The sequence below is a fragment of the Anser brachyrhynchus genome (assembly GCF_964034855.1).
Source record: "Anser brachyrhynchus genome assembly, chromosome: 5".
NCBI lineage: Eukaryota > Metazoa > Chordata > Aves > Anseriformes > Anatidae > Anser > Anser brachyrhynchus.
The window spans coordinates 11671254-11681221 of record NC_137699.1 but is presented as its reverse complement, the minus strand read 5'-3'; the positions used below and the strand labels follow the sequence as shown (position 1 = coordinate 11681221).

Genomic DNA, 9968 nt, shown 5'->3' with positions numbered 1-9968 from the left:
GAAATCCGTTCCAACGTACATATATATTATGTGTATATGTCCAAATGTAAATATTCAGATCTGTTTGTTAAGTTTTCAATTCGCTAACTTGTTAAAAGTTGCTCGTGTCCGCAGAGAAACTTTCCTTTCTGTGGTCAAAATGACAGCAGGTTTTCTGGGGGAAAAGCTGCCGCTTTCTTATCTTGATGTTCCTCACGGCTTATCTGGACTCCTCAAGCATCCACGTACCGTCTGCTGACAAGGAGAGAGCCGGCAGCTCGGCCAGGTCTGCGTTGCGCACTACTCCTTGGTCGCTACTCAAACTGAAGCGATAGGCTGCCCGAGGTTGAAGATGGGGACAAATGGCACCATTTTTCCTTTCATGAGGTTAGAGAAATCTTAGCAGCTGAAAATTTAGCTTTTATTCCTTGCTGTAATTTTTTTTTCCTAAATTGCCAGTAAGGTATTGACCTGTAGGCAAAATCCACTTGTGATGGTTAATAGGTGGTCAGATTGTTTTGGAAAATGTCGTGTTCCAGTATGTAAATTCCGTGACTAATCAAAGACTAATCAAACTCTGACAGGAAAAAAAAATAAAATTGAAAAGCTTCAATGTTAATGATTTGCATCTAGATTTGAAGATTTTTTTTTTAATCTAACCTCTCCCTTAAATTCTATAGCCAAAAGGTCATAGTTTTGCAAAATTCTAGTCTTGATTTTTATTCTTAAGTTTATTCCTATTCCTAGGTCTCAGAATGGGAAAAAATCTTAACCTTGAGTAGCTGGTTCCTGTCCCTTAGATCTTGAACGTCTGCCAGGGAACATGCATCTCCATGAGAACTGCTGATTGTTCAGATCCCATCAAATGGCAGTGAAGGCAGAAAGTCTTTCAGGGAAATGTCTTGGTTTAATGATTATTTTTTTTTGTTGTCTTTTAATTACTAATCGCTTGATTTGAATCCATTGGTGGTAAGGACATAAACCTTGCAGCATCTAAGTCAATGTTTCTCATCAGAAACCACTGATCTATGTTGACTTGCCTTTTCTGCTTAAGGTCTGTACCAGTTCGCTGCCAGGAGGCCTGTTTTTTAACATTACAGTCAATTCAAAATAAGATAAACTTTGTAAGAAGTAGAAGTTACACTAACAGTGCTTGGCATGTTTGCAATAACAATTTCTCAATTTTTTTTTTTTCCTGGCGGGATATAGTGCCCTTCTCCATCTTGTGGCACGAGATGCTCAGTTGCAGGTGGGAGTCCCAAAGAGGGGATGGGGACGTGAGGCTGAGAGCACTGGATTTGTTTTTTCATGTCAACCTGCACCGACTTGGGCTTGAAACGCTAGTGAAGCCTGAGACCCATGGGGTTTAAAATCCCCAGAGGGCAAGATTATCCTTCCTCCTTCTCTTGGTGGTACAGCCCCTGTCCTGGGAGGGCTCCGTGCGCTACTCCGGGCTTCCATCATGCAAACCACCAGAAGTGCTGTAACTGCCTTAACACCACTGGTTATTTTTCAGATGCCTATATTGGTATGATATAGTAACGATGCGTTACAGACGTTTGCAGACATGCTATGTTTGTTTCCTTGGTCTTCACCTTACTAAATGTATTTACAGGCAATTGTATCTAATAATTTTGGTGTCAGTGTAGCAAAAAGCATGAGAAGATCCAAACCTGACCTTTAATTTTCAGGTCAGCTGAGCCTGGGAAGGAAATATTACCCATGCTTGATTAAACACGTGCTTACGCCCTTTGCTTCCTCTTGAGTGAATTGATATTTAAGTATATACTTAAAAGCAAGCATGCGCTCGAATACATTCTTGAATTGTGGCCTAATCTCTGCCTGGGAAAGAGGGAAGTGTTCTCCTCTTGCCTATCGACCTTTCTTACCATCACAGCTATACTACACCTAACTCTGCAAAAACAATGTGCAGCTTTCCTGCCTGGTGAGCAGGTGAATCTTGAAAGTGTTTATCATAAAGAAAAAGCAGAAACATATGTCCATTCCGAATTAGCATTCGGATTTTGCAGGCACTCCAGATTGAGTGCGAACAGCCTAATTACTCATTTTGGCATTGTGATCAGACAAACCTGAATAAACTATTCTTAAAATAGCAATTACATTAAAAGCAATATGTTTAATTATGGTTGCTGTTACCTTTTTTCTTTCTGGGGCACGTGTGTTGGTTTTGTAAAGCAGTGGGATCACCCAGAGGTAGGAGCCCGTGTGCTCATGCAACACAGCCATTGCTGTATTCTTAAAATTTCATCCTGTTATTGATCGCTATTAACTCTTATTCCAAGTGCAACTGGTGGAAGACGAGTTAAAGGATATGGTGCAGAAACTGCCATTGTGTAGGAACAGATCAAGTCCCAGTAAATACGACACACAGTAAACACATAAATAAATGTGTTTTTTTACATAAAAGAGAAGTTTGTAGGAAACAGCAGCCTGGTAACCCAGGTAGCCCAGCTATCTCAGCATCAGCTCCCTAGACAATTGCCATTTGAACTGTGTAATATTTTATAGTAAGCATGGAAATTTTTAATAAATTGTTTGCAGGTGGACAGAAATAATACAGCATTAGGTTAGAAGAAAGGAGTCAAATCTCCACAACACAGTATAAAACATTGTTAATAATGAAATTTTCTCTCTGAATTACTGTCCCTTTGCCCAAATAATAAAAGCTGCAATTTGTTTCATATCAGGAAGTAAAATGAGCAGAAAAGTAATGGGTTTTGTGGAGTGAATGACTGCAGTTACCACAGAAATCAGGAATGTTGGGATTTTGAGGAGCAACCGAACAACTTGTACCTGAATTCACCTATCCGTGAGTAATGTACAGCCACAACAAAGAAAAAGAATGGACCGTGGTCTTGGATAGCATTTCTCTTCTATAGCTTGGGTAGTTTTATTCAAAAGAGTAAAATATTTGGGCTTTTACCAGATTTAATAGAATCTTTTTTTTTTTTTAATGGGCTTCTGTTTCTCTTACCTGTCTATCCTGCCCAGCAGCTTGAAAGCTGCTGCTCGTGGTTTGGCAAATAGAGCCAGTCCACTTGTGTGCTTTGATGCGTCACGGTGCCATCCCGTTCCAGTGCCCCCCTTTCGATGAAGGGGTGCTGGCACCCCATGTTTCCAGTGTTTATAGTGAGATGGGAAGGTCAAAAGGGATATAGGATCTGAATAGCTTGAATATCCATTTAAAGCAAGCCCTTCTGGGAGCAGAACAATGAAAGCCTGGCTCCCCCTGGGTTTGTCTTGTTTGGATTTTTCTGGTGTCAAATAAGACATCAGGTTTTTGTTATTGTATGTTTTCTTTTTTGTTTTGATTTTTTAAGCCTTTTTGACTAAATTCTGGTACCAAATACTGGGAGCTTGGGCTGCAGTCCTGTCTTCAGTGGAAGCATTGCTGCAGTCCTCTGCTGTGCTCTGTGTTCTTAGGAAACGTGCTGGAACTTGCTGTGCTTGAGGCTTGGCTAATACAGTAGCATAAAAAGTCATCAAAGTTATTAGAAGAGAAACAAATGCACAAAGTGAATGATAAGAGTAATCATTTTTCCTTTAATTCTGGCAAAAAATCGGGAGCTGATGAATGGCTACAAAGACTAGGGAAGAGAAGTTCAGTTCTGGTCAGTAATGGCTACTAGTACTAACAGAGCTGTTTACAAAATTTATAGCAAGTTTGGTTTTATTTTTAAAAAAGAAAAAAGTTGATGTTTGAGATAGAGATCACTTGGGGTCAGGCTATCATAATGAATAGCAGAGCACGGTATCACACACTGACAGATAACAGGAGATACGCCTACTGGAAACGCTAACAAAAATATGCCTAGTAAATTAAAAACAGATATTGTATCCTTTCTGATGATCCACGTGATCCCAAATCTCATCTATTCAAGAGAAAAACACATTACAATGTGTAAATAATTTCTGGTGCACGTCTGTTCTGCAGCTGAGTTGACTCCAGCCAGGTGCCCTATGGTGCTGCTGTGCTTAGGTGTGGGATCCAGAGGCTTTGAGGAGAAGGCGAGAAGTTGGCTATGGCTCTCAGCGGAAGGTATAAGGAGATAGTTGGGTGTTCCACGCGTAAGACCTATCAGACCTTCACCATTTAATAAATAGCTTCTGAACACAGTGTCAAATTGAATACTGAAGCAAAGGGGTTGTGTTTTCACAGCAGTGCTGAGAACTTCAGTCTGCTGAACAACTGGGTTCCTTTGTGGTTTTGGTCTGCGCACAATGTGTTGCTAATAACAATGCTTTTATTTACTGAATATTCTTCTGACAGGTCATTTGGCTCAGGTGGTATCGAGTTATAATGGCTTTATGCCAGGCGCTGTAGGCTAAGTCACGGATTGTGCTGTCTTGCAGGCTTTGCAGATAATCTGCAGTCAGTCTGGCTCATTGGCAAATTGTTGAAATTGTCCTTCAGGTATTGCATTGCTGGAACGGTCCTGTGCGTGTTATTGCCAACTAAGGGAAGACTGGGTGAGGGGAACGTACCTAAACTCGGTCTTTTCGGTCTGATCTTTAAAAACAGAATTTTCTCTGTGGTATTATACAGTTTAATAGCTTTTGTCTCAGAATGTTTTAGTTTTATAGAGGTGCAAATGTTTCTAAGTGCAAATACAAATGCTAGGGTATTAAGTCATATTCCTGTAAGAAAAGGAAAATTGGAAACAATCTGGGGGATGTGAAGCGGAGTCAGTAGATAAGAGCTTTAAAATGGAGGAGGAGATGAGATGATTTTTAGCCATGATACGTGGTTAAACTCTGGAGCTCCTTCCCAGATGATGCAGCAGAAATCTCTCGGGGTTGCTAAAGACATAGCAAATGCCCCTAGGACAGGAAGCCCAGGAGCTACAAATCCTCCTAAGCGGGGGAAGTATGTTGGCATGCTTGTCCCACTCTTAGGGCTTTCTCGAGGCAACTGCTTTTGGCCTCATGTGGGACAGGAGATGGGCCTAAGCTGACCCGTGGTCCCACTCCGTTTGTCAGCTCTCAGAAGCCTCAGGCTAAATTCCCACTTTATAGGAAAGGAAACTAAGAAGTGGAGGGCACTCAGGATCCCTTGTCACCTACCAGTGTGAGTGAAACATGGCACTCAGGAGCTTTAGTAGCCTTTTGCAACCATAGGGTGACTCTTTTTCCCTAAAAAGCAATGCATCTTTTCAGCTGTTTAGCTGTCTGAAGGATAATTAGGGTATGAAAATGGAGCACTTGTGGTCAGCCCTGGGCTGCTGGCAGACCTCTTGCATGCTGTGCAGTGAAGACGAAGGTGACTGTAGACCCCCAGGAACGGGATTACAGTGTGAACCCCTCATCGGTCTTAAATTTCTCCTGCTTTGCTCGCCTACAGCTACTGCAGAGGCAGCTGCAATCCAAGGACCTGGTGAGGAGGTGAGAAAGAAAAAGGGGTTGGGACCTGCGGACCAGGCAGTTTTAACCTGTTGTTTAGATTTTGCCTACCGAGATGATAGCAACCTTTAGAAAACGTTTGATGGATAGGCAGGTTTGTGTGCTGCACTGAAAGTACTGGAATGCCCAGCGTGCTTGTGCTGGGCTAGATTCAGCTGCTGTACTTGGATATAATAACGCTGAAATGCTGCACTAAGATGATCCGTCAGAATGTGTCCTTCAGCTCCGCTGCCAGATGTGGCCTTTGGCAGCCGATTTTCCCTTTCAAACCTGTTCCCTCCCCACCACTCCTCCGGTTTGTTTTTCTTTGCTTCCTGTTCCTCCTCTCACCTCAGTAACTACATTTGCCCGAAAAGACCTCGCTCTCTTGTCGATTGGCCCTGAGGAAGAAAGGTCTTCTTATATTATTTTTTTTGTTTAAATACGCTGTACACTGTAAACGCACATGGGTATAGAAAACACTTTTGCAATATTGAAAATTTTGTATGTATTCATTTTTGAGTCCTTATGATCAAGAGCGTGCTCTGCGTGTGCCCTGTAACTGCATTTTCCAGGTGTTTCAAGCTGAGAAATAAGAAGCAGGAGCCACAAGAAGCCACTAATTAAGTCATCTCCCCAGGTGCAAGAGATGCTCTTTCAATTCAACAGGCTGTTGGTTTTCAACACAAAATGAAGTAATCCTTCCAAATGCTTTGCTTATCAGTCTGTGCTGTTCTTGGGGACTCCTTAAGACAAAGAGCGCAATGTGGAGAAAAGCTGGCAGGCCTGAATTGTTCCCAATTTTGTAGCTGACTCCTTTAAAGAATCCAAGTCAAGCTGTCATGGGCAAGCTTTCTGTGCTTTTAACCTTGTGTGATACGAGCCCTTCCAGCCGAGGTGTCCACATAACTTCAAGCCATTTAATCCAGTGCAGCATGACAGTACTAAAATGAAATCCTGTTTCAGCAGCTAGAGTCATTTTGTCTTAAGCCTATTAGCAAAAGATCACTTTCTACTCTTTCCTTGCCTGCAGTGGACTCAGTTCTTGGATGTGAACATTGTGTATAATGATACAGCGCAAAGGATTTCAGTATCTCTGGTCAGACTTCAGTTGGAAGAAACATTTTGGGGCAGTCAAGCACAAAGTGAAAAGTATGAATGAAACCGTGGAAATACTTGTGCAGCAGTTCCTGCTTAAAACTGTTATTTTGCTATCAGGAGGTGTCAAGTAGCGTTAGTGCTCCCTGCCTTGTAGGGGATAATGCTGGAATGGTGGTTGCTTTTGTCAGGTCACCGATACTGGCTCCAAGTCCATGCTCGTCATCGGAAGCCCTGAGATGAAGGCACTTCTTGCTTTGTGTGTGGCTGGCACTGCTGCGAGCAGCTGGTGCGGTGGCATTTAACCTAACGTCACGTCAAACTGTAAGTCGTTATTTTTGCCCTGGGTTAGCCACCGGGGTGGGCGTTGCTGTCCCCAGGGCTGACAAACTGAAGATGTCGGTCATTATCTCGGGCTCTGCTGCCTGGCGTTTCTCTAAGATGCTTTTGTTCACTTAGAGCACTTCCATCGAATGAATATTCATTAATGCATGAAATTGCAAGTTCTTTGAGAAAGATGAGGACTGAGGCCTTTCAGTGCTGTAGAATGAGATGCAAAAAAATGAATCATAAATCACTTGAATTCTGTCTCTAAATTCCACTGCTGCGCTTACTGTAAGAACGTGCATTTAAACAGCTTTGTACTGACAGCTACGCTTACCGCAGTGAAACTGTGACCACCTGCATGAGGGGGATGGACAAGAAAATATTTTCTGTCATTTGAGGTTTCTCCCAAAGTGCTGCCCTTTTGTTGTGTCATTGCCTCCTGGTTCGCATTTGCAGTGGGATGTTCAGGAGTGAGGAGATGGTATTCTCTTTATCTCTGGTATTATGATCAACAATGTGGGCACTGCCACATGTGCTGGACCTGTAGATATTTACTCTGTGCCCTGGAATAAAGGAAGGGGTTGGATTTCTTCCAGTTCAGCATGTGTGGTGATCCTTGAGGTGGGCGCCCAAGATGCGTGCTGCATCTTGTGGTAGCTGTGCAGGCACAGAGCTCTAGAGCTACCCTGTGATGAAGGTTACGTGATGCTGCAGTTCTCTCTAATTCTTATTCTGCCATAACCTTTCCATTTTTCTCATAACAAGTGAAAAATACTAGCATCTGGTTCCTCTCTCTGGGTCTAGTTATTTTTTGTGCGTGTGTTTCATATAAATATAAGCTAAGAACGTTGTTTAGATTTCTACAGAAATTATTTTGCTATGGAAATAATCAGTCTGGAGTAAGTGTGCACATGGACACTTATGTACAGTAATGGCACATTCTTTGTGTGATGAATCCTGGTGGTTTTTAGAAAGGTATGGTGGAGAGGGGGCAGAATTACTCAGCTCTTATTTGCTTCTCCTGTTAGTGCCATGAATGCACATTTTATACGAAAATGTTGACAGTGAGTTTTAGTAAATCAATTTCATGGATGTAGAATAGTATTACACTGGCTAATGTATGGAAATGAATGCACTTCTGTGTACAAGTGCTTTGGAAGATTATGGCTGGAAAGTAGAATCAAGTTGTATAATTACCTGCGAAGGTCAAAACATCTCAGTGGACTGTGAAAGTAGCTTACGTGGATCTTTGAACCCAGTAATTGTATTCTGATTTAAAACACCTGCAGGGCAGCTATTGATAGTTAGAGATGATAGCTGAAGTTATGGAAGAAATGGATGTGCCTGGCAAATACGTTATTAACATCTCTGGTAGGCACAGTAGAAAATCATGCCTAGAAAGCCTTGTCTCAAGTCTGCCCAGCTTCCTTCTGACAGCAAGGATAATCCCAGGTAATCCCCAGCCAATGCTTACAGAAGACAAAGGACCCTCCATTGAAGGAAAGAGTATATAGAAAAGCACATATTAGCACATAGTTCAGAAAACCAAAACTGGGTGGTGGTGGTGATTGTTTTCCCATGTAAAAGTCACAAGTTTATCCCAAAGTGATTTTCTTCCATTTGTTTCCAGACACCAATTGTCTTCTGGCCTGCTGGCTGTGTTGAGCTGCCTGGTATTCTGGGCTCCTTGGTGTTTAAGCAGCGTGTTTACTGACTTCTGCATTACGCTTTAACTGGTAGCAAGGGCATAAACATTTAGGTTGGGTTCAGGCTGAGGTCTTCTGTTATTTTCTTATTATTCTGTCTTGCATTCTGCTTTTGTGTGCTGCCTCAGAGGAAACTCGTGCTGGGGTGACCTGAATGAAGCGAAGCCGACAGTTCTCCGAAAGGAGGTTGGTAGCACTTTGGCAAGAAAACTGCTGTGGGAGCTCTGGAGGGAAAGGATTAGAATTGTGTTCCTGACGCTAGAAGTCAGTAGCAATGCCATGGAGAGACCCTAGGAGTACAAAATCCTCATCTCCTGTAGCCACTCAAGGCAACTCTTTACAGCTCAAAGGTCAGAGAGTAATATTTCATGTGCTGCTTTGTTGAATGAGGGCCCAGCTCCAAAAAGCAATAGTTCAGCTGACAAATTTCGAGGGGGAAATTTGTTTGGCTTATTAATAAACATTAGAAGAAATGCTTTCTATAAGTTCTGGATTGTACCCGTCAGTTGCTTGTGTTTTCTGAGGCTCCTTTAGCTTTCCCCGTGGCAGTCTCTTTTTTCCCCTCTGGAGTTGTGCATTTTAATCTGGGAAAATGGGACTTAGACTATTTACTTCAGTCTGCCTTGTGGTCTTTTTCCATGCTTGCCTGCCCTTTCCAACCTCATTGTCCCACTCCTTCTCACGGCTTTTGAATCTTCTGACCTATTTTAAGCATCGTCTCAGTGGTTGGCTGTAAGGGTCTTGCAAGTTTTGTGAATATTGCCACCCAAATGGAACAGAGAAATCGGATTAGTTCTTCACCAACAAAAAAGTTGCAGTGGGAGCCTATTCTCTATTAAACCCAAGAAAACCTGCAAAAGGAGAAATGCTGTCCGTGCATCTAGCACAGTAATAAAAATAATGGAAAAAAAAAGTCAAAGGAAGCTTGTATTTTACTAAACTGTCAATTCCAACCTCTAGACAAAAAGCCATAGGAAAACAGGCTTTATTAGTGCTTCATTAGCTTTGCTTAACAGACTGAAAGGAAAATGAGCACTATACACAAGAGTTGAATGCTGTTCCAAATGTTCCAGATTATTTTCTAACTTGTATTTCTCATGAGCTGTTTAAATTGGCCAACATCTGTGAAGATATTAAAAAATGTTTCTGCTACTGGAAAATGAGAGCGTTCCCCTTCTGCAACCTGCCTCATCGCTTCTCCGCGCTTCTGTGCTGCTGAGTCTGCTTCCATCTGGTTTTAGGTGGCGTTAGCATAACTCAAACTTTGAAACTGCTGAACTTTGTCATACATGGTAATTTGTATAAGCAAGACATTCTTTTGAGTCTAAAATATTTTACATATATATTTATATATATCTGTTTACATATACATATTCCTTATACCAGAGCTGTTGGATAGACACATAACATGCCATTTTTTCTGCCGAGACCCTTGCATATTTATGGCTGTTCCTAGCT

At 42.0% G+C, this 9968-nt stretch overlaps 1 protein-coding gene and 1 long non-coding RNA gene across 9 annotated transcripts in view; one reads left to right on the top strand and one right to left on the bottom strand.

Moving 5' to 3' along the window:
• Nucleotides 1–9968, top strand: part of NAV2 (neuron navigator 2) — a 431840-nt gene that overhangs the window by 148096 nt on the left and 273776 nt on the right. The window lies entirely within an intron of this gene.
• On the bottom strand, nucleotides 5096–6660 carry LOC308195301. The gene is made up of 2 exons (XR_013951403.1): nucleotides 5731–6660; nucleotides 5096–5371 (listed from the first exon to the last, which is right to left on the bottom strand). It is a non-coding gene; the product is annotated as an uncharacterized lncRNA (long non-coding RNA).